We start from the raw sequence: 27,568 nt of genomic DNA on the forward strand, positions 1-27,568 counted from the left end.
AGCGGTAAACGGGATGCGTGTCCACCCAAGCGAGACCGAATAAAATATTGTAGTAACTGAACTGCCTACTCTTACCGGGAACAGCAGTACCGAAAACGGCGTGTTTATCACTTGCCGCGGCCTAGGCCCTCCTCTCCTCCAGTTCGGCTCACGAAGGGTTAACCTGAAAAGACGACCTGGCTGGTGACTGTACTTTTTTTGTGCAGCGAAACTGGAAAGGTAGGAAATGAGGAAACGCCCCTTCGCCACTCTACTGTATCACTCGACACCAGGAGCAGGAGAGGCTTAGAGCTGAGCGAGCGGCTCACACCCCCGACTACCCTCAGCAACATAAAGGTAAGCACGTAGGTTCCTGTGGAGGTGAGGGGTCAGGCCCACCCTCCAGCGAGCACTTAAAAAATAACAACAGCACACGCTGTCGATTTCTTGATTCCCTCCGGGGAAAACTGGTCGATTGGGAAAGGGAAGAAAAAACAGCAGCAGCACTTTCTAGTAATAGGAATCTCCGTACATGCTAATAGACAGTTGAGGAGACAACGGGAGGTGAACGTTTTATTGAAGCACTTGACGTTTCAAGCAGAGTGCGAAAACTCACCCAGCAGTCACCCTTAAAGTTCAGGGTTTGTTTGCCTAGCTCTCTTCCGAATGTATCCGTTTCTTGCCTTCCGTTCTCTTGCTCTGGATCAAGCATGATGCAAAATAAGTCGGGTCACCAGTAATGAGTGCTAGTGTCCACAGCCTGTAAAAACCGACATAAATTAGGCACTGCTTCCAATCCTCCAATAAAATGATTTCGTACAACCATAACGTAAGGTGTGGATGCATAAGGCGCACGTTCACCACACTGTCATCCTGCTGGTAAATAACATGTTTTTTGTAACCAAGTTCAGTGGTCCCGCAGGAATCCAAACCGCAGACCGCGAGGTCAAACGCAGACTCCTAGAGGGGATACATTTGTTCACTGAGTCACAAGACCAAGCAGTCACACCAGACTCATCTAACTACGTCAGCAAAATTACCGACTTCCTTTTGCGATTCAGAAAAGTTCAATTTTCGCCCCACCCAGACCCTGGCAGCAGCCCGCCCACCTAAAAGCCTCCCTCCTGGAAGCACCAGGCTGCTTCATCTGTTTGAGCCTTTGCCCCGACCACATCATAGTCCGTCCCTTTGGTGAGTTCTATATCGGTGTCACTGTTTGCCCCTGATCGTGCTCCCTGGGATCTGATGGCATTAGTGTTCAACAGAAAGTAATCTCAGAGTACAGGTGGGTGGTGTGTGTCAGATCAGCAGGCTATGCCGGTCATATTTGCATCCTGCGTCAGTCCCTGAGAGCAGCAGCAGGCTGCTGTACGAACATACAAAACACCAATGGCTCTAGCATCAGTATAGGGCCTTACACTTCGAACAGAGATTTTACTGGGCTGGCGGTTGTGAGGTACTTTTTCAGCTTTTAAAATTCGGGGTGTCACGACCATACCTTTCACTTGACCCCCAGCATCCATCCATGGCACAGTATTCGTTCCACTAATGACATCTTACCAACCCCCCCTCTCAAAACTTTTATAAGTTTGGTTCTTAAATGTATTGTGGACTATATTACAGAACGTTTGCACGGTTGTAAAAATAGCAAATCCATTTACAGTTCTTTATCAACTTATGTCACAGACAAAAGAGTAAATAGTATTTGCACCGGGGCTAAGGTGGCACTAACTGATTTTACATTCGTTTTTGGAGTGGTTACCAAAAAATATAGTGTGTAAAATACGTTTTTCCCACTGCTAACTTGAAAGATGGCGCTTTGTTTGAAGCAAACCAAATGTATTTCATTATTTCAAATACCTGGTGACAACAGTGGACAATCAGTTTGCTCAATTTTAATTCTTTAAAAAAGGGTCCAAGGCTGTTTGTTCTCTGACTGTGACTAGGATTGCCACCTGGCCGGTGATTAACTGATCAATAAACCCTTACCACTACTTACATAACCATGATGGTAATGCTCGGCCTGTACAAACATTAGAAGAATCACCTACAGATGGTATTTTCCCCACTTATCACTACAGCACAAATATGAAGAAATCACTGTAAAACGTGCTATAGAGCTGCTTAAATGTTTCTGGCTGATAAGTAAAGTAAACCAAAACAAACAGTAATGTTTTACATTAATACAAGTGCTTTCATATGTTCTATGTAAGTATTACATTCGGGCCTTTGTAGACTCTTAAACAATGAACAAATTACCTCTTTTTGGAGGTGGGGAGGAAGTGGCAGCCTTATCCATTACCTCCCGTCCCTCCCTCGCCTTCCTTTTAACCAATGAGGCCTCCCGCCTCCCCTCTAGACCCTCCCTTCCCCTTTCAAAACCCCCCCCCCACCCTTATCCCCTCCTGTTCTTTTGTCTAGCCCACGCTAGACGGTTTTCTTTCCCTTTCTTACCTGCACGGCGGGGCCTGGAGGTCGTCGATGGAGGCACTCCTCGGGACGCGGAGCTCCGCGAGGAGTGCTACGGCTGGGGCGCGTCTTGAACGAGCAGCATGGTTGATCGAGAGGCGTGTCCTGGAGGCCGGCTGACGGGGTCAGCCGGCCCTCTGTGGCTGGGACGTTGATTTCCGGGTTTCAGCGCCGCGGAGCCGCGGGGAACCGAGGGAATTCAATTCTGAGATGCTCTCAGGTAGGACGGGCGTTCGGCCCGTGGTTTTTATGTATTTGATGAAATAGGTGACCTCTTTAGGGATTGGTGGAGCCCTGATTGGGGGGAGGACCAGGTGCCTATATAGAGGGTAGTTTTTTGGGGTTCAAGTCAGTGATTATTTGTTTACCATGCCTAAAGTTCCAGCAAAGAGACGTAGGATTGTCTCTTCTTCCTCGGAGGAGGAGGGGGGTGAGGCTAGCATTACTACTCCTGAGAACTCACAGGTACCTGGCAGGGGTACTCCCCTCATGTCCAGAGAGGAGGTTCAGGATATGATTGAGGTGGCGGTGACCAGGGCACTACAAGCAGGCGTGGCCAGGACTGGTCAGTCTAAATGTGCGCACTCATCGGTAGCAGCTAGGAAATCCTCATCGGAGAGTGAGGATGAGGCCCCATCGACGTCATCTGGGGGGAAATATGTTTCCAGAGAAGATATGTGGGAAGTGATGGCACATGTTCGGGACAATTTGGGTTTCCCAGTGTTTCAACCTGCAAACTCGGATTCTCATTTATTTCCTCAATATAAGACACCTTCAAAGTTTGCCATGCCTTTTCAGGGACTTGTGAGGGATATGGTGTTTCGTGAGTGGAAGGATGTGGATAAGGCTCAGGTTCCACGATTCCTTCAGAAACTTTACTTACTTGAGGGTGAGGAGGTTTTGCCTCCTTCAGTACGCCTGGACTCTATTTTGGCTACTCTGATTGGCAAAACGGCAGTCAATCCGGAGGATTGTGTGCCTACGGATGCCACTGACCGTAAAGTGGATTCGGGTCTTAAGAGGGCTTTTGCTGCGGAGAATCTGGCGCTGAGGGCAGGGATTTATTCTGCTTATGCGTCACAGTCATTGGTTCAAGACTTTGATAATCTGGCGGTGGCTGTACAGGAAGGGGCGGAATGTTCGGAGCTCCTGGCTGGTATGGAGCAGCAGGCCAGATTGTTGGCTGATGTGTCTTCGGATGTGGTCCGTACTTCGGCTCTGGCATCTGGGTCTTTGATTGGGGCTCGTAGGTCCCTCTGGTTGCGTTCCTGGAAGGCTGATCCAGGGGAAAAGGCGGCCTTGTTGAGACTGCCGTTTGAAGGTCGTACCTTGTTTGGAGAACAATTGCCATCCATGCTTTCCAAGGCTTTTAAGGAACGGAAGCATGCCTTACCTTATAAAGGGGGTTCTTCTTCGGGTACAGGGTGGAAGAAACATTCCAGATCTTCTCCTACTAGGGATGCTAAATCCTTTTCATTTAGGAAAAGGCGTTTTCAGCCGCGTTTTTCAACTAAGAAGTCTGCTACTGCGACCCGGGGTGGTTTCAAGAAGGGGTCCTGACAATCACTGTGGGCCTGGCAGAGGGCCGGTTGGGGGAAGACTGAGTCACTTTCTTTCGGCTTGGAAGGACAGTGTAAACGATCATTGGGTACTAGACATTGTGGCCAATGGTTATGTCATAGATTTTGTGGTGGTTCCTCCAGATTCAGGGGTACGTCCCACACCTCTGCCTTCAGAGGGGTCACGGAGAAGAGCATTATTGGACGGAGTGCGGGACTTACTGGTCAAGGGGGCCATTTCCCACGTTCCGCTAGACGAACGGGGTCAGGGCACTTATTCGGTCTTGTTTCTTGTGCAGAAAGTTTCAGGGGGATTTCGGCCGGTGCTCAATCTAAAGGAGGTGAATACCTGGATCAGGACAGTGCATTTCCGCATGCTGTCCATTCAGACTATTTTTCCATTTGTCAGACACGGGGACTTTCTGGTGTCACTGGATCTGCAGGACGCTTACCTACACGTACCGGTGGCAAGATCCTCTCAAAAGTTCCTGAGGTTTGCTGTGGGTCAGGACCATTATCAGTTTTGCGTTCTGCCTTTCGGTCTAAAATCTTCTCCTCGAATTTTCACAAAGGTGCTGGCTCCTCTAGTGGCTTTGCTTCATTCAGAAGGGGTATTTCTGCATCCTTATCTAGACGACATTTTGATTCATGCCCAATCACGAGACCTTTTGCAGAAGCAGGTGGTCCATGTTCTGGGGGTCCTGCAAAACCACAGATTTTTAATCAATTGGGAGAAGTCAGACTTAGTGCCGTCCCAGGATCTGGTTTTTCTGGGAGCTCGGTTTCAGACTCTTCTTGGGTTGGTGACTGTGTCAGAAAAACGGTTGGGTGTCCTACAGGCTTTGGTAAAGAAGGTATTGTGGCGGTCTGCTCCCCGAGCTCTTCTATGGTTGCGTCTGCAGGGTCATTTGGCGTCGGTGATATTTCTGGTTCCTTGGGCACGTTTCCATCTCCTGTGCTTGATGACATGGTTCTTGAGAAGGTGGACACCAGGGTCCGGTTCTCTGAAGGACAGGGTTCCAGGGTCCGGATTGATTCACAGAGAGTTGCAATGGTGGTTGGATGCAGACCACCTGAGGATAGGGGTTTCTTTATCGCCTCTGAGACCCGTGGTGGTGACGACGGATGCCAGCCTCTCCGGTTGGGGGGCATGGATGGGGTCGGCTCAGATTCAGGGGTTTTGGTCCCCTCGGGAGGCGAGTCGGTCGTCGAATTGGCGCGAATTGCGGGCAGTATTCCTGGCTCTGGTCCATTTTCAGGATTCCCTGAGGGGTTCGGCGGTTCTGGTTCGCACAGACAACTTAGTGGCCAAGGCTTATGTCAATCGGCAAGGAGGGACCAGGTCAAGGGCTCTGTTCAATCTAGTCAGGGAGATTTTTGTGTGGGCTCAGGAGTGGGTTCCTTCTCTCAGGGCTACGTACATTCGGGGGGTGGTGAATGTTCGGGCGGATCTGCTGAGCAGAGTGATTCCTTCCTCTCAACTTTTCTCTCTCCGGAAGTCTCTGTTTCAGCATCTGGTTCGGCTTTGGGGTCTTCCAGTGCTGGATGTGTTTGCGTCAGTAGGGAATGCGAAAGTGGATCGCTTCTGCTCCCGGTTTCGATGTCCCCAAGCATGGGAGGTGGACGGGATGTCATGTCCTTGGCCGCAGGGCCTTTTGTATGCGTTCCCTCCTTTTCAACTACTCAGGGCGTTTCTGTTACGTGTGAGGGATCTGGGGTCCAGGGTTGTCCTAATTGCGCCACTTTGGCCGAGGGCGAATTGGTTCCCCTTGTTGAGGCTGATGGCGGAGGGGAGGATGTGGCCTCTGCCTCTTTGTCCGTCTCCCCTGGAGTTTCCCTGCCTCCCATTGGGGTCATTGAGAAGGTTACACTTGACGGCCTGGAAGTTGAACGACGGGGATTGACAGGTCTGGGGGTGCCGGTAGCTTTGAGTTCTACATTGCTGGCTTCGAGGAGACGTTCCACTTTGCTTTCTTATGGTAGACAGTGGAAGGTGTTTTCGTCATGGTGCTTAAGTCGTGAGTTAGATCCTACCTGCGCTTCTATCTTTGAGGTGATGCAGTTCCTGCAGGACGGTGCTCATTTAGGGTTGTCAGTGGCATCTCTTCGGGTGCAGTGGGCGGCTATTCAGGCATTCAGAGGACCATGGCGTAATCTTCAGGATGAAGGGCGCTTGATGCCGAGATTTTTTCAAGGGCTTGTTAATTTATTTCCTCGCCCGGTACGTTCTTTTCCTTCATGGGATCTGTCCTTGGTTTTGGATGTGTTGACGGAGCCCCCTTTTGAACCTTTGGGGGACTGTGATTTGCGCCATCTATCTTTGAAGACATTCTTTTTGGTAGCCATTACTTCGGCTCGTCGGTTGGGGGAATTGGGGGCATTGGCTTGTTCCTTTCCTTTTTGTAAGATTTTTCACGATCGGGTGGTTCTGGTTCCGGTACCTTCCTTTATTCCAAAAGTCAATTCTTCGTTCCATTCCCGGCAGGAGGTCATCCTTCCTTCATTTTGTCCGAATCCCTCCTCAAGGGAGGAGGTCCGTTTGCATTCGTTGGATGTGCGCAGGGTTTTGTTGGAGTATCTGCGGGTGGTGGCTCCTTTTCGTAAAGGGGATTCACTGTTTGTTAATTTTGGTCCGGCTCGCAAAGGTGAAAAACCTTCCACGGCTTCCTTGAGTCGGTGGGTTCGATCTTTAATTCTGTTGGCCTATTCCTTGAAAGGGGTGGTTCCTCCTCAAGGGATTCAGGGGAGATCTACCAGAGGCATGGCGGCTACGGTGGCGGAGCTTCAGGGGACTTCCGTGGTGGAAATTTGCAGGGCCGCCACTTGGGCTTCTCCTTCGACGTTTGTGCGTCATTATAGGCTGTCGGACTTGGGTAGTTTGGAGTCGGTGTTAGGTCACCGGGTCTTATCCTCTATGAGATAATGTTTGGGATGTTCTTGGTGCAGGATATTAAATAAAGGTCTTGCAACTCGATGTCCGTCTCCTGTGTGTTTTCTTGCTATGTCTCATTGGTTAAAAGGAAGGCGAGGGAGGGACGGGAGGTAATGCTTCCATTTTCTTACGATAATGGCATTACTCCTAGTCCTACTCCCTCGCCTTCCTTTTCCGTTCCCTCCCACCCTCCCGGTACGGACTGTCCGAGTTGCAGCTTGGGCTTGGTTTTTGTACAGGAGGGGATAAGGGTGGGGGGGGTTTTTGAAAGGGGAAGGGAGGGTCTAGAGGGGAGGCGGGAGGCCTCATTGGTTAAAAGGAAGGCGAGGGAGTAGGACTAGGAGTAATGCCATTATCGTAAGAAAATGGAAGCATGACACTCTTAAACTGAATTGTATGCAATTGTTTCATTATCTGTTTTCTCATTTGTGGCCTGTTGCAAATCCTTGCTGTTGTGATAGGAACTGGATAAAATTGGTTTGCTCTATTTGCATCACATCAAAATAGTGCAAAGTGATGTTGCTCTGATTTTTTTGCCAAGGCAGTTTTTGCAACATGTCTTCAGGCCCAGTAAACCGTCCTCCAGTCCCCTTCATGTTGATTTCGTTTGGTGGGACAATGCTTTTTTTTATATTTAGGGCCTTATTGCAAGTCCTGCACAGTCCCCAGGGGCATTTCTGCATTTAATAAATGCTGATACTTCAGGAGCTGGTGCTACATCACCATTCCAATATATTGAGGCCTGGTTGAGAAATACAATGCGATATGGGAGTTGCAGCATGTTTTGCCTCTTTGTAACCATTTCTCCCTAGACTGATTTCACGAGATTTTTCGTGGCAAAAGGTGTCCGAGACAAATTGCGTTAGTAGGGGTGTTTACACACAACCCAAAACCTCAGTTCGGTTGCCAACACTTCCCAAAGGGCTCAGAATGAGCCTCATAACATTTCTTCTCCCATACATTAATTAACTTGCAGCAAAATCTTAACAAAACAAAAGCAACTATCAACTGTATTGTTGCAAATGTCTTTTTAATATGTTTGTGTTTTTATGTACACTTGGAGAATCTCAGTCGTGAAGTTTTGTGTAACAGGAGAGTCTATGCCTAGAACACAGTTACTTTGAGTGCAAAGGAAAATGGAAACGCAGACCTCCTGGGTATGTGTGAACATTGCCAGTGCCCTAGCACGTGACAGTGTATACATACATGTGATTCTATGAAGGTGTTCGTTTATGTTGAACAACCTTCCCCAACACATAGGCAACTCCAACAACCTCGTTGCATTCTGAATACAAATGAAAACCCACATATTCTAAACCTCAGTGATTCACTGATGTTTGTTTGACCTCTTGCATTCAGTTATTTTGTCTGGGCTGTACAAAATATATAACTACATAATGCACAATGCCCTCATGCTCACAGAGGCGTGTCAGTTACTCATGGCTTATTTAGCTTCTGTATGTGCAGTGATGAGGCAGATGGACGCAGCCTCCGTTCCCTCCACTACCAACCAAAAGAGGGGCAAATCCTCCTCCACAGAACTCACAACCTCTAGATTCTCAAGGTAACCAGTACATGCAGTACACCAGTACCCATCACAGCTCAAATTCAAGGTCGGATGTCATAACGTGAAACGGTTGCAGTGCAATTATATCTGCACCAACCGAAAGATGCACAAAATGCAGTGTTTGCCTTGATCCACTAGCCTATAAATAGCAATACAATAGACAGAGCTACACAACACTGTCGTGAAGCCAACACAGGAAAAAGTGTGGCAAAATGTAATTCTCCAAAATCAATACACACAGCTAAATAACTAGCCTCCAAGGCACATGCCACATGTTTCATCGCAACAGTTAATACCACACACACCCCCAACCATATTCTAAGCCATCTTCTTTCTTCACACTTAGAACAGCCCTCAAAGGCTAAACCACTGTCATTGTGTCGCTCTTCCCCTTGGTATCAACCCTATTTGCAGCTCCTGTCCAGCAGAGACAGAACCATCACAGTTGCAGAGGCCAACCAGTTGGCAAATTACTGCTCTCTAACCAAATTTATGTGCCCATCCAATGTAGGAATAACGTAAAAAAGCAAGTGCTGTACCAAGTATTTTTCTTTAGGGTCCTGTTGCCGTTGTCGCTGAATGCTGTGGTTGCCGAATACCACTGTCTAGTCTTGATCCATCCTCATTAATTTTTCTTCCATCACCCTACACTTTCCATCGTTTCATGTTCTCTTACGGGCAGGTCCGGTTCCAGAAATCTTCATCTGCATGGGCCTAGGATACTTTCGGGAGGGCCAGTGTCAGCACAATTTTAGTCATTTCTGGAGGTAGCCTACAAGTCCAAGATTTACATCATGTCTTCTTCCAACCAGGCATATAGGGCATCTAGAGAGTTATTTGAGAGTAAGAGCCGACGTCTATACTCAGCAGCCTAAACCATTAGAATTTCCATCAGGCCAGGCTTCAACACAAGAACCTGGATTCCAAGCAAATTGTAAAACAAGTTCAAGGGACATCCCTGTTACCACACCTAAGCCTTGACATTTCTCACTAAGAAAACTGGCTACTTACTCCTTGCAATTTGCCCAACACCTGTTTCTTTGCATACTGTGAACTTTGTAATTGTTTATTTTCAGGCCATTCTTTTGCGGTGTACTTTCAATGATAAAAAAAACAGCAACACATTTGAAAAAAACAAAAGCAGTATTGTTGACAACTAAGAGCAGTTTTCATGCCTGACAATTGTAAAACCAATAATTGAACTCACACGTAACCTTCTGGGGCCGTATTACACAGAGTGCCTCAGCTACAGAAGGGACTGCAGATGCACTGGCACGCATGTATAGCCAGCACTATTTTCAGAGGATGGTCCCTCATTTGCATGGGGTGTGACCCCACACAAACAAGGGAATCATTTTGCCTTTTAGCCCGCCTATATCAGGGATGTTGGCACAGAGGCAAACAGAAACACAACATGGGAAACAAAAGCAATCATTCAGACTAACAGAATACTCCAGCATGGTTAAGGTTTGGTACCAGTCTGAATTGAATGCCCCATTAACTGCATTTGCTTGTCTCTGGTCTTGTCATGTCATGTTATGTTGTTTTATAATACACATTCTCATACAGGAGGGTGTCCTGGTGTTGAGCAAATGTGAGATTAGCCAAGCCTAGGCCTAACGTGGTTACTCTAAAAGCCAGGTCTTTAGCTTCTTGTTGAATTCAAGAAGTGAGGAGGAGGCTCAGTTGTGTAACAGCACATCATTACATGCTTTAGAAACGATGTAGGAGAAGGCTCAACCATGGATCTGGTTTTCCATATGCATGGGATGTGTGCAAATAGGAGTCTTGCCGAGCTGAAGTGTCTGGAAGGTTTGTGAACGCAGATGGTATTGTTGAGGTATGCTGGGTCAGTGTGCCTTGAAAGTTTGGTTGGGGAGTTTGAAATGTGCTTACTGTAGCCAGTGTAGCTCCTTGGGGACAGGTGAGATGTGTGTGTCATGGGAGGTTGGAAGTGATTGTGGCTGCCTAGGGCTGGATGTTCTGCAGCCTCCTGATGAGATGCTTGTTTATCCTAGCATATAATGTGTTCTTGTAGTATAGCTTGCTGATGGTAAGAGTGTGTGTGATGAGTTTCCGTGTTGACTCAGGGCTATTTAAAAATCTCCCTCAGCATTTTCAGTGTGTGGAAACAGAGGACAATGGTGGCCCAATGGTTCTTGGTTTGGGGTATTTAGTTCTGAGTATAACTCTAGATAATTAGTACAAATGCCACATGCATATATCATTCCACATTGCAGAACCCCTGGTAGCTCTTTATTAAACTGAATTATGATCAGTCCTATTGCGAGTAAATGTGGTTAGACAAAGAGTATCACCAGGGTCAGTGAATTTATGCAGTAGGGGAGGACTAAATTATGCAGCAAAAATTGACTAAATGATGCAGCAAGAAAAGGCAAATTAAGTAGTGTAATGCAGCAACATTTTGTGATAGTATTATTTCATTCTTTTGTCATTTTTACACTTGTTAACAGTGGCTGGGCCTGGTGGCACCTCATTAGTACTAGTTTAACACACAAGTATAGCACTAAGCAACTGAATGGTGTACAGTCAATCTTTGCAGAGGGTCATCAACTGTGCTGCAACATGTATTGCAGCATTTTATATAACTTTTGATCCCTTTGAGTTAGAAACATTTTCTTAAAATCTGCAGATTATGCAGCAGATGCTAGATCACCTGGCAAATACAGCAAATCTATAAGGAAAATACCCAGCCATAAAATTGCATACGTCCAGTGACTATCTAATGTGCAATATACTGTAACGAGATATCAGAATGCTCACATTTGAAACTCGGCAATACTGGTGAAAACAAATTTAGCCCAACACAATATCTTACTTGATATAATGCATTTATTTATTTCACCTCAGCATCCGGTAGAGAATAGACAGACATGCTTAGCATCTGATTCACAAATGTAAACGTATAGATTTGTGTAAGTTTATTATTTTTTGTTATTCATAAACTACAAGTTTAATTTTATGAACAGTAATTGTATTATTGTGGAGACTCTGCACTCGTGGAAGAGACTGTGCACATAAAAAGTTAGGCCTGTCCTATCTCTTTATGAGCTGAGCTCTCTATCCCGACTGCGGCATCTCCGGAGTAGTAAAATTACTGTCAGTAAAAATAAACTTGTACTTTGAATATACAAAACATAATAATAAACTTACACAAAAGTGTAAGTTTACCTTTGTGAATAAGGCTCTTACTCTGTTAGGCATTGTAATTCCACATTAACTCTTGGGGGGCATTTATGATTCCCTTGCCCTGGTGGCTGCTCATCCAATGAGGCATGTACTGCTACTATCTGAATAGTATAATGCATATCCCATCCTATAGACTATTACTGCATGCTTCTTAAGCTAAAATACATAAACACTTTCAGAACACCCTCAAAGACCATAATTGAGGTGCATTAGGCCGTTCACAGACCTGGGCGCTGGTGATACTGTACCTGCTGCATCATTGGCAAGCAAGCCTCTGTCCCTACTAAAGCTCGATCTGGGCTTCAGCCTGAATCCGAGCTCTGCTCAAATTGAGGTCCACTTGGAACTTTGAGCCCATAATGAGCTGAGCTTTCATCTACCCTCTGCCTGCCACCCTCAGTCTGCCCAGGATGTGGCATTACGGCGAGAGCTTCAAACTTTGAAATTGAACAAGCTGGGCCTGAGAATCAGCGTTGACTTAACATCCTGTGATTCTGGGCAAATCTCCAGTGCTTAAAATAAATTAATTTGACATTGTGTAATGTAACTGGTGTTCATGAAAAGCGCTTCAGTACACCCAGGTCGGATTTGCACTATATCAAAACTGCATAAAGAGGTTAAAACAAACATTAAGATAAAAAGGAGAGACAAATAGCCATTTAGTGGTTGATTTATACAAAGTGAAAAATAAAACCTGGATAAATTGCAGCTACTTCACTCAAATTGTGTGATCTGGGGAAAATATTTTTATTTCACCAAACCTGTTTTTCTTCATATTTGTGCATGAAAGCACGTTCAAATTTATGAACCAGAAAACCAATTATACAAAAACATGTTGTGTTTGATTCGTTGTGTTGCTCTGTAATAATCTGGGCCACATACAGGGTACATGTGACAACTCTCTTGCCTGTTGGTTCACTAATTGCACTGTCATCAGTGTGAGGACGGGGCAGGAATGGCTTTAAGCTCATGTTTAAAAACTATCACTTTTAATAAGTACTTCTCAGTGCAACTGTATGTGGTGGCATATTAATGTCAAAGCTTCCATGTGATTAAGAAATACACCTTTTTTTTTATTTTGAAGAGACTTCATCAAATTTACGTGATGTCTGTTGTATGTTTTACATAGCAAACATTTTCAGGACTCGGCTCATGCATGGACTCTAAGAACCAAGACAGACCCTTATCTCGCTCTCCCTGTTAATTTGTTGGTTTGCCCACTTCTACCCCCAGACACACCTCCCAGTTGCAGTTTTAAAGACACTGAAAAAAACAGAACGTTCCAACGTTGAAATAGAGGAAGCACTTGACAGGTGCCTTCCCTGTGACCTCTTCTGCCGTGACTGGGTGGGCCAAAGGTCATGGTTGGAGGGGCATGCCCCACCCGGACCCCCTGCTAGAACCGGGCATGGTTATGGGTTTTAGTCATCTTTAGTTTCTCCTTTTTTCACCGTTTTATTATCGTTCACGTTCACCATCTTTGTCTCTTTTCTGCCTTTCTCTCTCTCTCTTGTTCGGAATCAAAGTCTGATGATGAAAAATAAGCCCCCATCTCCATAAATTAGTGTCAGTGTCTACCTTCTGCAACCAAAGGCACAACCACCTGAAAAATATCAACACAGATTCTAGTCATCTGGATAGATAGCACCTGTGCCACTTGACCACTGTTCCCCATCAGCAATGTGGGCCAAACAAAGTGCTAAAGGCAAAGGTGGGTGTGTCTACCAAACAGCAAAAGCTCTGTCCTGAAAGAAACAACAAAACATTAGTCGCAGGTTCCATTGGGGATCCACCTCAAGTGGGAAAGGATTCTTAAGACCAATTACTAAGGTCTTGACTTGCAGGAACAAAAAGAGGCCTCTCAGAAATATGTACAAGTGTTCGAACCCAACCCAGAAATAAGAGGTGAAGCTTAATTCTAACTCCATCTAATGGTCCTAAATTCCCTGCAGTCTTGCAACCCCAAAGCCTAACACAGCCTTGGAACCCTTTCTAAAAACGTGATAACAAAACCCATGCAGAAGAAGAGTGCAACAACAGCATGATTTAAGCGCTGCAGCATTCCCCCTGCAACAAAAACAACGAGGCCCATTGAGCAAGAAATCAAGCATAATTTAAACTCTGGTGGAAAGTACGCTGAAAAGACAGTTGTTTACTAATTTAGTCATTAAGGGCTTAAGCCACAAACTTTGGAGCACGAGCTGGTGTGTCTACCCTCGTAGTCCTTATGGATACTCCTCGAATTCAGGAGTAATGCACAATTTACAACACCACAAGATTCTTTCACTTGACTCCAACCCACCTGGATATGCCATCAGAAATTCCTTCTCAGAATTGCAAGTGAAATAAATATTAGGTCATAAAAAACATTTACAAGTATACCATCCCTTTGTAGTTCTTACAGGGAAATCCACACTAAATTAGCCGATAATTTTGTAGGTAATTGCCAGGACACGATATTTATGTCAAACGACATTTCTGGCAATGATCGACTGACATACAACCCCGACCCAGATGCACTGACAGGATGGCAAGGTGAGGGAATTCCCAGCAGTTGCCAAGGCGCCAAGGGGTAGCGGGTGTCAGATTGTCCGGGGAAGCATCACATCATTTGCCTGGGAGAAGGACTGCAAAAGGTCTCTTGGTCTAAAACAAAATCCCAGCACAGGCCCCGGCTGAGACAGCCTTGTACGGATAGCAAGTCTTTAACCTTGTGCTACGTTATCAGCCCAAGCATTCCGCTGAAAACAATATCCATCACCCCGAGATGGAATCTGTCAAATATTTAAGAAGGCCTAACTGCATGCAAGAGGTCACAGGTCACCGCCGTGCGCGGGCTTAAGGGTGGTCCCTGTTTAGAGCGAGACAACTAAAAGTAACGCAGTGCCGTGCGGGGCCATCCACTGACGTTTGCGTGCCAAGGTGGCCTTGTTCGCACTTATTTGCCCATTCTTTGTGAAACCCTGCCTTTGAGGAGTGTTCCAGAATAAATATTTGCGCTGAGGTGAGCGTTGCAGTTGTTTTCCTATTATTCAGTGTGCACAGAGTGAAGGATTGTGCTGCCCACTGAAATAAAAACCATTCTGCCCGACCTCTGGGGTATGGCAGTACTTAACCTAGGCCTCTTTAAGCCTGTGGATCTTTACTGTTGCTCTCTTAGTCGCTGTTTCTTCCCAGACTGTTGCTTCGGTATAAGTTTGTCCAATAGAAGAATGAGCTCCTTCTTTTACCAATCCAATGGAACTGAGACAAAGATTCGCCCCCTGGGGGGTACTGAATGCAGCTTTTCTTCCTCTATGTATTTATCTTTGTGCATTTACATAAAGCACTCGATAGTAATGGTGAAGTAGTTACACTCCATGTTTCCACGCTAAGCAAATGTAAATCACATTGAAGCAATTCTGAAAGACATTTCCTGCTGTGAACGCACTTCTGTGGGCTTTCACAACGCCCATCTCGCGCCCATCTCCTACATTCTTTCCTTGGCCTGCCTTTCAAAATTCCCTTGATTTCGTAGGTAAATGCTGTACGTTTATCCCATCTAGAGGCTGCATTGTTACCTCCTTGGAGACTGACCCTGTTACATGGATTATTGCGCGATCTTCCATATACCTTTGTGTGGCGCACTACAATTTTTTTGCCTCTTGGCTTTGCGCTCTGTGTCTACATGTTGTTTCTTCCTCTTCCTTGTTTTTGGGCATGCCGCTGTTTCTTTGTGGTGTCTTCACCCAAAGGCTGCAAGTTGAAGGGAGGTTCTTTTTTATTTATGTTTATTTATTTTTTTGGAAGTTTCATATAGCTCTAACTCAATCGGAGGAGCACTTTACATGAGTACCAGTTATGTACGCGAAGTTTCATATAGCTCCAAGTCTATCGGGGGCGCGCTTTACATTAGTACCGCTTATGTGCAAGTTTAGCAGTTGAAAAATGTACAATCTGGCACAATTTAAACACATAAAACATTGAAATCCTCAACGCATCTCTCCCGGCACAGCGAGAGATCCAATACTACAATATTCACTGTACTCGGGAAACTCGCTTTGTGGAGCATTTCTTTTACAAAATATCTTGGCCCATAACTCAGCCTGTGGCGGTCCTACTACAATGGGACCTGTCTAGGTAATCTCTGGGACCTCACACTAGGGTGGGGGGGACCCAAAATAGAAACCCCTCTCACCATTCAGTGTCTTTTTAAGCTCTCATGGCTGGGACGTTTGTTTTACAGCTGGGAGTACTTTGTGTATTTAACCCCTTCTGTGCCGAGGACGTAGTGGTTACGTCCTTCGGCACAGTGCTGCTGTGCCGAGGACGTAACCACTACGTCCTCGGCACACAGCCCAGAGGGAGCGCTCTCGCTCCCTCTGTGTGCTTCTCCCCACCCCCCCAAAGTCAGGGATGGAAGGGGAAGCCCTTCCCCTCCCACCCCCGACCCCCCCAACCCCCCCTATGACGTCAGCGCGCGAGCGCGCGCTGATTAGTCACAGGGTCTCCCCCATCGCGCTGGAAGCAGAGCTTCCAGCGCGATTGAAAGAGAAATGCTTTTGCATTTCTCTTTCAATCCCATGGGGGAGGCCCCGAGAGGCTTCAAAGGGAAGGAAATGTATTTCCTTCCCTTTGAAGTCTCTCACAGGGTTTCAAAAGCCGGATTGCTTGCAATCCGGCTTTTAAAACCCCACTAGACACCAGGGATTTTTTTTTTTTTAATGAAACTGTCAAATGGGAGCGACCCCTTGGGCAAGGGTCGCTCCCAGGGGGGGCATTTTTTTAGGAAGGCCTTTTCTGCCCCCCCTGGGGGCAGATTGGCCTATTATTAGGCCGATCTGCCCCCAGGGGGGGCAGAAACCTCTAGGCACCAGGGAGCTTTTTTTTTTTTTCTTTTTTTTTTGTGATGTTTTCTTATTTTTTAGGTGGGGAGCGACCCCTTAGGCAAGGGTCGCTCCCCTAGGGGGCAATATATATTTGGGCCATTTCTGCCCCCCTTGGGGGCAGATTGGCTTATTTTGATGAGGCCAATCTGCCCCCAAGGGGGGCAGAAACCATTAGACACCAGGGAGTTTTTTTTTCCGCGAATTTCACGCAACGGGAGCGACCCCTTGGGCAAGGGTCGCTCCCAGGGGGGGCATTTTTTTAGGAAGGCCGGGGGGCAGAAACCTCTAGGCACCAGGGAGCTTTTTTTTTTTTTTTTTCTTTTTGTTATGTTTTTTTTTTTTTTTTAGGTGGGGAGCGACCCCTTAGACAAGGGTCGCTCCCCTAGGGGGCAAATTATATTTAGGCCAGATTGGCCTATTTTGATGAGGCCAATCTGCCCCGAAGGGGGGCAGAAACCATTAGACACCAGGGAGTTTTTTTTTTTTTGCGTGAATTTCACGCAAGGGGAGCGACCCCTTAGGCAAGGGTTGCTCCCTGGGGGGGGGGGGAATTATTTTAGGCCGTTTCTTCCCCCCTGGGGGGTAGATCAGCCTATTTTGATTCGGCTGATCTGCCCCCAAGGGGGGCAGAACCCACTAGGCACCAGGGATTTTTTTGTTTTTTTGTTTTACAGATGGGGAGCGACCCCTTGGACAAGGGTCGTTCCCCTGGAGGGGCAAAATGTATTTAGGCCATTTCTGCCCGCTTTGGGGGCAGATCGGCCGATTTTAGGTCAATCTGCCCCCAAGGGGGGCAGAAACCACTAGGCACCAGGGATCTTTTTTTTTGCGCCGTCACGCAAGGGGAGCGACCTTGTAGGCAAGGGTCGCTCCCTGGGGGGGGGGTGGAGGTAGGGGGGCAAAACTATTTTAGGCCATCTCTGCCCCCCCTGGGGGCAGATCGGCCTATTGGTATTAGACCGATCTACCCCCAGGGGGGGGGCAGAAACATCTAGGCCCTAGGGCACATTTTTTTTTTGTGTTTTTTTTTTTTTTTTTTAGAGATGGGGAGCGACCCATCAGGCAAGGGTCGCTCCCCTGGGGGGCAAACTGTGTTTAGACCATTTCTGCCCCCCTTGGGGGCAGATTGGTCGATTTGAGGTCAATCTGCCCCCAAGGGGGCAGAAACCACTAGGCACCGGGGATTTGTTTTTTGGCGCCAATGTCACGCAGGGGGAGCGACCCCGTAGGCGAGGGTCGCTCCTGGTGGGGGGGGGTGGGGGTTGGGGATGCAAATTTATTTTAGGCCATTTCTGCCCCCCCTGGGGGCAGATCGGCCTATTATTAGGCCGATCTGCCTCCGGGGGGGGCAGAAACCTCTAGGCGCCAGGGCAAATTATTTTTGTGGTTTTTTTTGTTTGTATGTTTGTTTTTTTAGAGATGGGGAGCGACCCATCAGGCAAGGGTCGCTCCCCTGGGGGGCAAACTGTATTTAGACCATTTCTGCCCCCCTTGGGGGCAGATTGGTCGATTTGAGGTCAATCTGCCCCCAAGGGGGCAGAAACCACTAGGCACCGGGGATTTGTTTTTTGGCGCCAATGTCACGCAGGGGGAGCGACCCCGTAGGCGAGGGTCGCTCCTGGTGGGGGGGTGGGGGTTGGGGATGCAAATTTATTTTAGGCCATTTCTGCCCCCCCTGGGGGCAGATCGGCCTATTATTAGGCCGATCTGCCACCAGGGGGGGGGCAGAAACCTCTAGGCAACAGGGCAAATTTGTTTTGTGTGGTTTTTTTTTTGTATGTTTGTTTTTTTAGAGATGGGGAGCGACCCATCAGACAAGGGTCGCTCCCCTGGGGGGCAAACTGTATTTAGAGCATTTCTGCCCCCCTTGGGGGCAGATTGGTCGATTTTAGGTCAATCTGCCCCCAAGGGGGCAGAAACCACTAGGCACCGGGGATTTGTTTTTTGGCGCCAATGTCACGCAGGGGGAGCGACCCCGTAGGCGAGGGTCGCTCCTGGTGGGGGGGTGGGGGTTGGGGATGCAAATTTATTTTAGGCCATTTCTGCCCCCAGGGGGGGCAGAAACCTCTAGGCGCCAGGGCAATTTTTTTTTGTGTGTTTTTTTTTTGTATGTTTGTTTTTTTAGAGATGGGGAGCGACCCATCAGGCAAGGGTCGCTCCCCTGGGGGGCAAACTGTATTTAGACCATTTCTGCCCCCCTTGGGGGCAGATTGGTCGATTTGAGGTCAATCTGCCCCCAAGGGGGCAGAAACCACTAGGCACCGGGGATTTGTTTTTTGGCACCAATGTCACGCAGGGGGAGCGACCCCGTAGGCGAGGGTCGCTCCTGGTGGGGGGGTGGGGCTTGGGGATGCAAATTTATTTTAGGCCATTTCTGCCCCCACTTGGGGCAGATCGGCCTATTATTAGGCCGATCTGCCACCAGGGGGGGGGCAGAAACCTCTAGGCGCCAGGGCAAATATGTTTTGTGTTTTTTTTTTGTATGTTTGTTTTTTTAGAGATGGGGAGCGACCCATCAGACAAGGGTCGCTCTTCTGGGGGGCAAACTGTATTTAGACCATTTCTGCCCCCCTTGGGGGCAGATTGGTCGATTTTAGGTCAATCTGCCCCCAAGGGGGCAGAAACCACTAGGCACCGGGGATTTGTTTTTTGGCGCCAATGTCACACAGGGGGAGTGACCCCGTAGGCGAGGGTCGCTCCTGGTGGGGGGGTGGGGGTTGGGGATGCAAATTTATTTTAGGCCATTTCTGCCCCCCCTGGGGGCAGATCGGCCTATTATTAGGCCGATCTGCCACCAGGGGGGGGGGCAGAAACCTCTAGGCGCCAGGGCAAATTTTTTTTGTGTGGTTTTTTTTTTGTATGTTTGTTTTTTTTAGAGATGGGGAGCGACCCATCAGGCAAGGGTCGCTCCCCTGGGGGGCAAACTGTATTTATACCATTTCTGCCCCCCTTGGGGGCAGATTGGTCGATTTTAGGTCAATCTGCCCCAAGGGGGCAGAAACCACTAGGCACCGGGGATTTTTTTTTTGGCGCCAATGTCACGCAGGGGGAGCGACCCCGTAGGCAAGGGTCGCTCCTGGGCAGGGGGGGTTTGGGGGGGTGGGGGGTCAAATTTATTTTAGGGCATTCCCCCCCCCCCCCCCCCCTGGGGCCGGCTGAGCTAGAGGCCAAAATCCACAGGTAGGCACTTTGCAAAAAACACCTCTGTTTTCTGTGAAAACATATGTTGTGTCCACGTTGTGTTTTGGGCCATTTCCTTTCGTGGGCGCTAGGCCTACCTACACAAGTGAGGTACCATTTTTATGGAGAGACTTAGGGGAACGCTGGGTGGAAGGAAATTTGTGGCTCCTCTCAGATTCCAGAACTTTCTGTCACCGAAATGAGAGGAAAAAGTGTTTTTTGGCCAAATTTTGATGTTTGCAAAGGATTCTGGGTAACGGAACCTGGTCAGAGGCCCGCAAATCACCCCATCTTGGATTCCCCTAGGTCTCTAGTTTTAAAAAATGCGCTGGTTTGCTAGGTTTCCCCAGGTGCCGGCTGAGCTAGAGGCCAAAATCCACAGGTAGGCACTGTTTTCTATGAAAAAATGTGATGTGTCCAAGTTGTGTTTTGGGCCATTTCCTGTCGCGAGCGCTAGGCCTACCCACACAAGTGAGGTATCATTTTTTTCGGGAGACGTGGGGGAACGCTGGGTGGAAGGAAATTCGTGGCTCCTCTCAGATTCCAGAACTTTCTGCCACAGAAATGTGAGGAACATGTGTTTTTTTAGCCAAATTTTGAGGTTTGCAAAGGATTCTGGGTAACAGAACCTGGTCCGAGCCACACAAGTCACCCCATCTTGGATTCCCCTAGGTCTCTAGTTTTCAGAAATGCACAGGTTTGGTAGGTTTCCCTAGGTGGCGGCTGAGCTAGAGGCCAAAATCTACAGGTAGGCACTTTGCAAAAAACACCTCTGTTTTCCTTCAAAAATTTGGCTGTGTCCACGTTGCGCTTTGGGGCATATCCTGTCGCGGGCGCTAGGCCTACCCACACAAGTGAGGTATCATTTTTATCGGGAGGCGTGGGGGAACCCTGGGTGGAAGGAAATTTGTGGCTCCTCTCAGATTCCAGAACTTTCTGCCACAGAAATGTGAGGAACATGTGTTTTTTTTGCCAAATTGTGAGGTTTGCAAAGGATTCTGGGTAACAGAACCTGGTCCGAGCCACACAAGTCACCCCATCTTGGATTCCCCTAGGTCTCTAGTTTTCAGAAATGCACAGGTTTGGTAGGTTTCCCTAGGTGGCGGCTGAGCTACAGGCCAAAATCTACAGGTAGGCACTTTGCAAAAAACACCTCTGTTTTCCTTCAAAAATTTGGCTGTGTCCACGTTGCGCTTTGGGGCGTTTCCTGTCGCGGGCGCTAGGCCTACCCACAGAAGTGAGGTATCATTTTTATCGGGAGATGTGGGGGAACGCTGGGTGGAAGGAAATTTGTGGCTCCTCTCAGATTCCAGAACTTTCTGCTACAGAAATGTGAGGAACGTGTTTTTTTAGCCAAATTTTGAGGTTTGCAAAGGATTCTGGGTAACAGAACCTGGTCCGAGCCACACAAGTCACCCCATCTTGGATTCCCCTAGGTCTCTAGTTTTCAGAAATGCACAGGTTTGGTAGGTTTCCCTAGGTGGCGGCTGAGCTAGAGGCCAAAATCTACAGGTAGGCACTTTGCAAAAAACACCTCTGTTTTCCTTCAAAAATTTGGCTGTGTCCACGTTGCGCTTTGGGGCGTTTCCTGTCGCGGGCGCTAGGCCTACCCACACAAGTGAGGTATCATTTTTATCGGGAGACGTGGGGGAACGCTGGGTGGAAGGAAATTTGTGGCTCCTCTCAGATTCCAGAACTTTCTGCCACAGAAATGTGAGGAACATGTGTTTTTTTTGCCAAATTGTGAGGTTTGCAAAGGATTCTGGGTAACAGAACCTGGTCCGAGCCACACAAGTCACCCCATCTTGGATTCCCCTAGGTCTCTAGTTTTCAGAAATGCACAGGTTTGGTAGGTTTCCCTAGGTGGCGGCTGAGCTACAGGCCAAAATCTACAGGTAGGCACTTTGCAAAAAACACCTCTGTATTCCTTCAAAAATGTGGCTGTGTCCACGTTGCGCTTTGGGGTGTTTCCTGTCGCGGGCGCTAGGCCTACCCACACAAGTGAGGTATCATTTTTATCGGGAGGCGTGGGGGAACGCTGGGTGGAAGGAAATTTGTGGCTCCTCTCAGATTCCAGAACTTTCTGCCACAGAAATATGAGGAACATGTGTTTTGTTAGCCAAATTTTGAGGTTTGCAAAGGATTCTGGGTAACAGAACCTGGTCCGAGCCACACAAGTCACCCCATCTTGGATTCCCCTAGGTCTCTAGTTTTCAGAAATGCACAGGTGTGGTAGGTTTCCCTAGGTGGCGGCTGAGCTACAGGCCAAAATCTACAGGTAAGCACTTTGCAAAAAACACCTCTGTATTCCTTCAAAAATTTGGCTGTGTCCACGTTGCGCTTTGGGGCGTTTCCTGTCGCGGGCGCTAGGCCTACCCACACAAGTGAGGTATCATTTTTATCGGGAGGCGTGGGGGAACGCTGGGTGGAAGGAAATTTGTGGCTCCTCTCAGATTCCAGAACTTTCTGCCACAGAAATGTGAGGAACATGTGTTTTTTTAGCCAAATCTTGAGGTTTGCAAAGGATTCTGGGTAACAGAACCTGGTCCGAGCCACACAAGTCACCCCATCTTGGATTCCCCTAGGTCTCTAGTTTTCAGAAATGCACAGGTTTGGTAGGTTTCCCTAGGTGGCGGCTGAGCTAGAGGCCAAAATCTACAGGTAGGCACTTTGCAAAAAACACCTCTGTTTTCCTTCAGAAATTTGGCTGTGTCCACGTTGCGCTTTGGGGCGTTTCCTGTCGCGGGCGCTAGGCCTACCCACACAAGTGAGGTATCATTTTTATCGGGAGACGTGGGGGAACGCTGGGTGGAAGGAAATTTGTGGCTCCCCTCAGATTCCAGAACTTTCTGCCACAGAAATGTGAGGAACATGTGTTTTTTTAGCCAAATTTTGAGGTTTGCAAAGGATTCTGGGTAACAGAACCTGGTCCGAGCCACACAAGTCACCCCATCTTGGATTCCCCTAGGTCTCTAGTTTTCAGAAATGCACAGGTTTGGTAGGTTTCCCTAGGTGGCGGCTGAGCTAGAGGCCAAAATCTACAGGTAGTCACTTTGCTAAAAACAGGTCTGTTTTCTGTGATGTGTCCACGTTGTGTTTTGGGGCATATCCTGTCGCGGGCGCTAGGCCTACCCACACAAGTGAGGTATCATTTTTATCGGGAGACTTGGGGGAACATAGAATAGCAAGTCTTATTGCCCCTTGTCTTTCTCTACATTTTTCCCTTCCAAATGTAAGACAGTGTGTAAAAAAGACGTCTATTTGAGAAATGCCCTGTAATTCACATGCTAGTATGGGCACCCCGGAATTCAGAGATGTGCAAATAACCACTGCTTCTCAACACCTTATCTTGTGCCCATTTTGGAAATACAAAGGTTTTCTTGATAGCTATTTTTTACTCTTTATATTTCAGCAAATGAATTGCTGTATACCCGGCATAGAATGAAAACCCACTGCAGGGTGCAGGTCATTTATTGGCTCTGGGTACCTAGAGTTCTTGATGAACCTACAAGCCCTATATATCCCCGCAACCAGAGGAGTCCAGCAGACGTAACGGTATATTGCTTTCGAAAATCTGACATTGCAGGAAAAAGTTACAGAGTAAAACTTAGAGACAAATTGATGTTTTTTTCACCTCAATTTCAATATTTTTCTTTTTCAGTTGTTATTTTCTGTAGGAAACCCTTGTAGGATCTACACAAATTACCCCTTGCTGAATTCAGAATTTTGTCTACTTTTCAGAAATGTTGCGGCTTCTGGGATCCAGCGTTGGTTTCATGCCCATTTCTGTCACTGACTGGAAGGAGGCTGAAAGCACAAAAAATCGTAAAAATGGGGTTTGTCCCAGTAAAATGCCAAAATTGTGTTGAAAAATTGGGTTTTCTGATTCAAGTCTGCCTGTTCCTGAAAGCTGGGAAGCTGGTGATTTTATCACCGCAAACCCTTTGTTGATGCCCTTTTCAGGGAAAAAACCACAAGCCTTCTTCTGCAGCCCATTTTTCAATTTTCTTTTAAAAAAAACGAAATTTTCACTGTTTTTTGGCTAATTTCTTGGCCTCCTTCTGGGGAACCCACAAAGTCTGGGTACCTCTAGAATCCCTAGGATGTTGGAAAAAAAGGACGCAAATTTGGCGTGGGTAGCTTACGTGAACAAAAAGTTATGAGGGCCTAAGCGCGAACTGCTCCAAATAGCCAAAAAAAGGCTCAGCACAGGAGGGGGAAAAGGCCTGGCAGCGAAGGGGTTAAGGACCCTGTTTGTAATAATACTACAATAGGCCTAAAAATATGTAAAGCACTACACCCTCTAGGGGCAAAATATATGATTACACTGCAGTACTTTATGCCATTCTCTTTTCATGTCGTTATGCCCTCTAGGGGCGGCCTATATGGTTACATGACCATGAATCTTACAAATGCTACATTTATTGTGGTGTCCTCTAGGGTCTGTTCTAAGCATTACAGTCAAGATACTACAATATTCGCTGCACTTCCCAAACTCAACCCATAATGCTTTACAGGGGCATTCTTTTTACAAAACATTTTTGCTCATAACTCAGTGTGTGGTGGTCTAGGACAATGGGACCAACATCAAAATGTTCAGCACAACGCACTCTTTCTGTCTAGGTCATCTCTGGGTCCCCACACTAGGTTGGAGGGACCCTAGAATAACAGCCCCTCCCACCATTCAGTGTCTTTTTAAGGTCTTGCATGGCTGGAACCTTTATTTTACATCTGGGAGTAGTTTGTGTTTTAAGGGCTTTATTTGTAATATTATTCTAGTAAGCCTGCTAGGCATGAAAATGTGTAATGCACTTTGTCCTCTTCATGCTAAATATATGGTTATTACATTCTGGCATTCCATTGTTATGTGGTTATGCTCTCTAGGGGCTGACTATATGGTTACATGACCACGTTTCTTACAAATGCTATTTTTATTGTGGTGCCCTCTAGGCATTCCAGTCAAGATACTACAGTATTCAATGCACTCGGAAACTTGGCCCATAATGCTTTGCAGGGCATTCCTTTTACAAACATTTTTGGCCCATAATTCACCGCATGGTGGTCCTATGAGAATAGGACCACCATCAAAACGGTCAGCATGACATGCTCTTTCTGCCTAAGTCATCCCTGGGTCCCCACACTAAGTTGGGGGGGCACAAAATAATAACATAAATAAATATAATAAATAATGGCAATATTTTAATTTTTTGCTGCAGATAGAGAAAGAAGGTAAATGGAAGTGCTTTAGTTATATGCAGGGCCACTCGAATTATGTGGCAGAAAGTACCAAATTATGCAGCAGGGTTGACCAATTTATGTGGCAAAAAAGGTCGAGTTATGCATTTACAACGTTAAAAGGTCTAACTCAAGCAAATGCGAGACCTATTGCATTGCAAATGCTTGTGTTTAGCTGCTGCAGACTTAAAATGAAGTTTAGAGCTCATTATCACCAATTACAGAGTATGACTGGCTCATTGTCACGTGCAGCAGGACAGTGGGCACAACTGAGCAGCCACAGCATGTGGTAGGTCTCCTTCCGTCCAAGTCTCTCATCTTGACAGTGAGGCCACTGGGAGTGTCAGTGCTCTTTTTGAGCATCACCACAAGCACCAATGTTACCTGAGGGTGGGGTGAAAAGGGCTGTGCAGGGAGACAGATTATGAGTGGTGGCCATCTAAGAGGCTCCACGTTTGTCTCCAGCAGTTACCTTAAACTGGAAGGAGACTCCTGTTCACCATTGAACAAAAAAAGTAACGCAAACAACCAAAATGAGCAAAACACAAAACAATTATTTGTTTAAAACGTTACTGTTAAAAAGTTAATTCTGGGACAAAATGACAGCGGTTTGAGAGAATAGACATGGCAGGAGAGTAACAAAGTGGATTGAGCAAGGGGCGCAATAGAGAGAGACAAAAGAAGTGAGACAGCAGAGTGGAGAAGAATCAATAAAGTATTGGAAGAGTAAAAATAAATCAAGGGAGAGAAGAATGGAAAGGTGGAGGATAAGAATGCTATAGAAACAGACAGATGGAGGGAGGGAGGGGGAAGAGATTATGGAGAAGAAGTGATGAAAGACAGTGGAGAGAAGGACAGAAATTATTGAAGATAAAGCTGCAAAGCAAAAATGAAGAAGGAGACATGGTAGTGGTAGTAGAGGTGGTGTAATGGCCAGCCCTGAAGATTTTGTAACCTGTGAACCAGTTTTGAGTCTCTGCGTTGGCTCAACACCCTGTGATTATGGGCAACCCACATAATCTCCCTGTGCCTAAAGAAAAATTAATGTGTCCATGTGTAATGTAACTCATGCCATGTAAAGCACTCCAATATCTATGGGTAGAGTTTGCACTATATAAAACTGCAAAACCAAGTGAATGACAAAGGAAATGATGGAGAGGAGGGCAGAAGAGGGTGTCAAACTTTCCCAGTCAATGATAAAAAAGGAAGATTGGTTCGGACTCCAGTAATAACCAATTCAAATTACTACACTTTAATTTTCTACATCGTAGGTATGTAACACCAGCTAGACTTAACCATATTAATACCAATAGGAAGGCAAAATATGCCGGTTGTGGGAAGGAAAGTTCCACTTTCAACCATTTGGCCTGGTCTTGTGTGGGGATTCATGAGTTTTGGGAAACAATAATACCCTGTATTTCTGAAGCAGTAGGGACGGATGTTCCTATGACAGAAGGCATTTGCTTGTTGGGGTGAGGGGCGGCGGCCCAAAGGACACAAGATCTCATATAAGCTTCTACAACTGGCTTTACTTCTTGCAAAGCGCAGAATAGCAATAGGCTGGATGGGAGTACGGACCACTTAGTGAGGACCTCTGGGTGAAGGAAGTCTTGGAATGGGGAGGGGGGTCGCCGAAGAACAACACTTGAAACTCTCTCGTACAGATGATAAGGTTGTGTGAGACTTGGCAGCCTGACGTGCAACGTTGGACACCTTTAGTAAACACAAGGACTCAGATATGGATTCAAACATAGGGGATGCAGAGTCATGAGCTATTATTGCCCCTCAGGGCTTTAGTGAGATAGCATTGCTGAGTGCGATTTACCTGGATATATATCATTCATCTATTGTCTCGGTATCTGTACTGCTTACATGTATCTGGCTAATCAAAGATTGCATCCAGAAACAGGTGCTGTATGATTATGACACAGTCTCTGTCCACTTGTTATGTTGCTATTTAAAAATGCGTACATAAAAGTTTTTTTTTTTCTTTTTTAAAGAAAGGGTGGTTACTACCTCACATGGCTATCCTAATTTCCCCCTCACTCTAACGCTTAGTTTAGAGGTTGTTGGCATTCTAGAAGGTAGTGTTGAATGTAGAGTAGAATCCACCAGTGAAATGTCCTTCATACAAGTGATGGAATGGTAGAGGAAATTTCCCCTGTGGATTCTGCTTTGCTTTAAATGCTGCCACATGCTTAGGAGGACTCTGTTACTGTCTGCGGAAAAGCAATAAAGGGGACACACAAGAATATAACATTAGGTATTGTACAAAGAAATTCAAGGTGCAGAGGTAAATAAGAGAGGCCGATGAGAAAGAACAAGACAAGAAAAAAAGAGAAGGTTTGCAAGACTCGGAAATTAAATAAAACTTCAAGGAGAGACACAAAATGACAGGACGTGTAACAGCAAGAGAGATAGAAGCCCACAGGGGAAACAGGAGTGAAGAGGGTGATTTGTAGACAGAGAGAAAGATGGGAAAAGAAAAAGGGGAAGTGAGAGAAACTGAGTGAAGAACGGTGACAGAGTGAGAGACACCAAAGAGACAATGAGAGGAAAAGAAGTATAA

At 46.7% G+C, this 27,568-nt stretch overlaps 1 protein-coding gene across 2 annotated transcripts in view; it reads left to right on the forward strand.

Annotated features, from left to right (window-relative positions):
- The first annotated feature begins 203 nt into the window (after window positions 1–203).
- SMAGP (small cell adhesion glycoprotein) overlaps window positions 204–27,568 on the forward strand; it is a 114,088-nt gene continuing 86,723 nt past the window's right edge. The window contains exon 1 of one of the 2 annotated variants that reach the window (XM_069230895.1): window positions 204–336. The gene's annotated coding sequence lies outside the window, so the exon portion shown is untranslated. Of the gene's footprint in view, window positions 337–1,038; window positions 1,171–27,568 lie in introns of those variants that run through there. The other variant, XM_069230897.1, reaches the window with a different exon arrangement.

This window comes from Pleurodeles waltl, chromosome 4_2, assembly GCF_031143425.1.
Source record: "Pleurodeles waltl isolate 20211129_DDA chromosome 4_2, aPleWal1.hap1.20221129, whole genome shotgun sequence".
In the NCBI taxonomy this organism is placed as follows: domain Eukaryota; kingdom Metazoa; phylum Chordata; class Amphibia; order Caudata; family Salamandridae; genus Pleurodeles; species Pleurodeles waltl.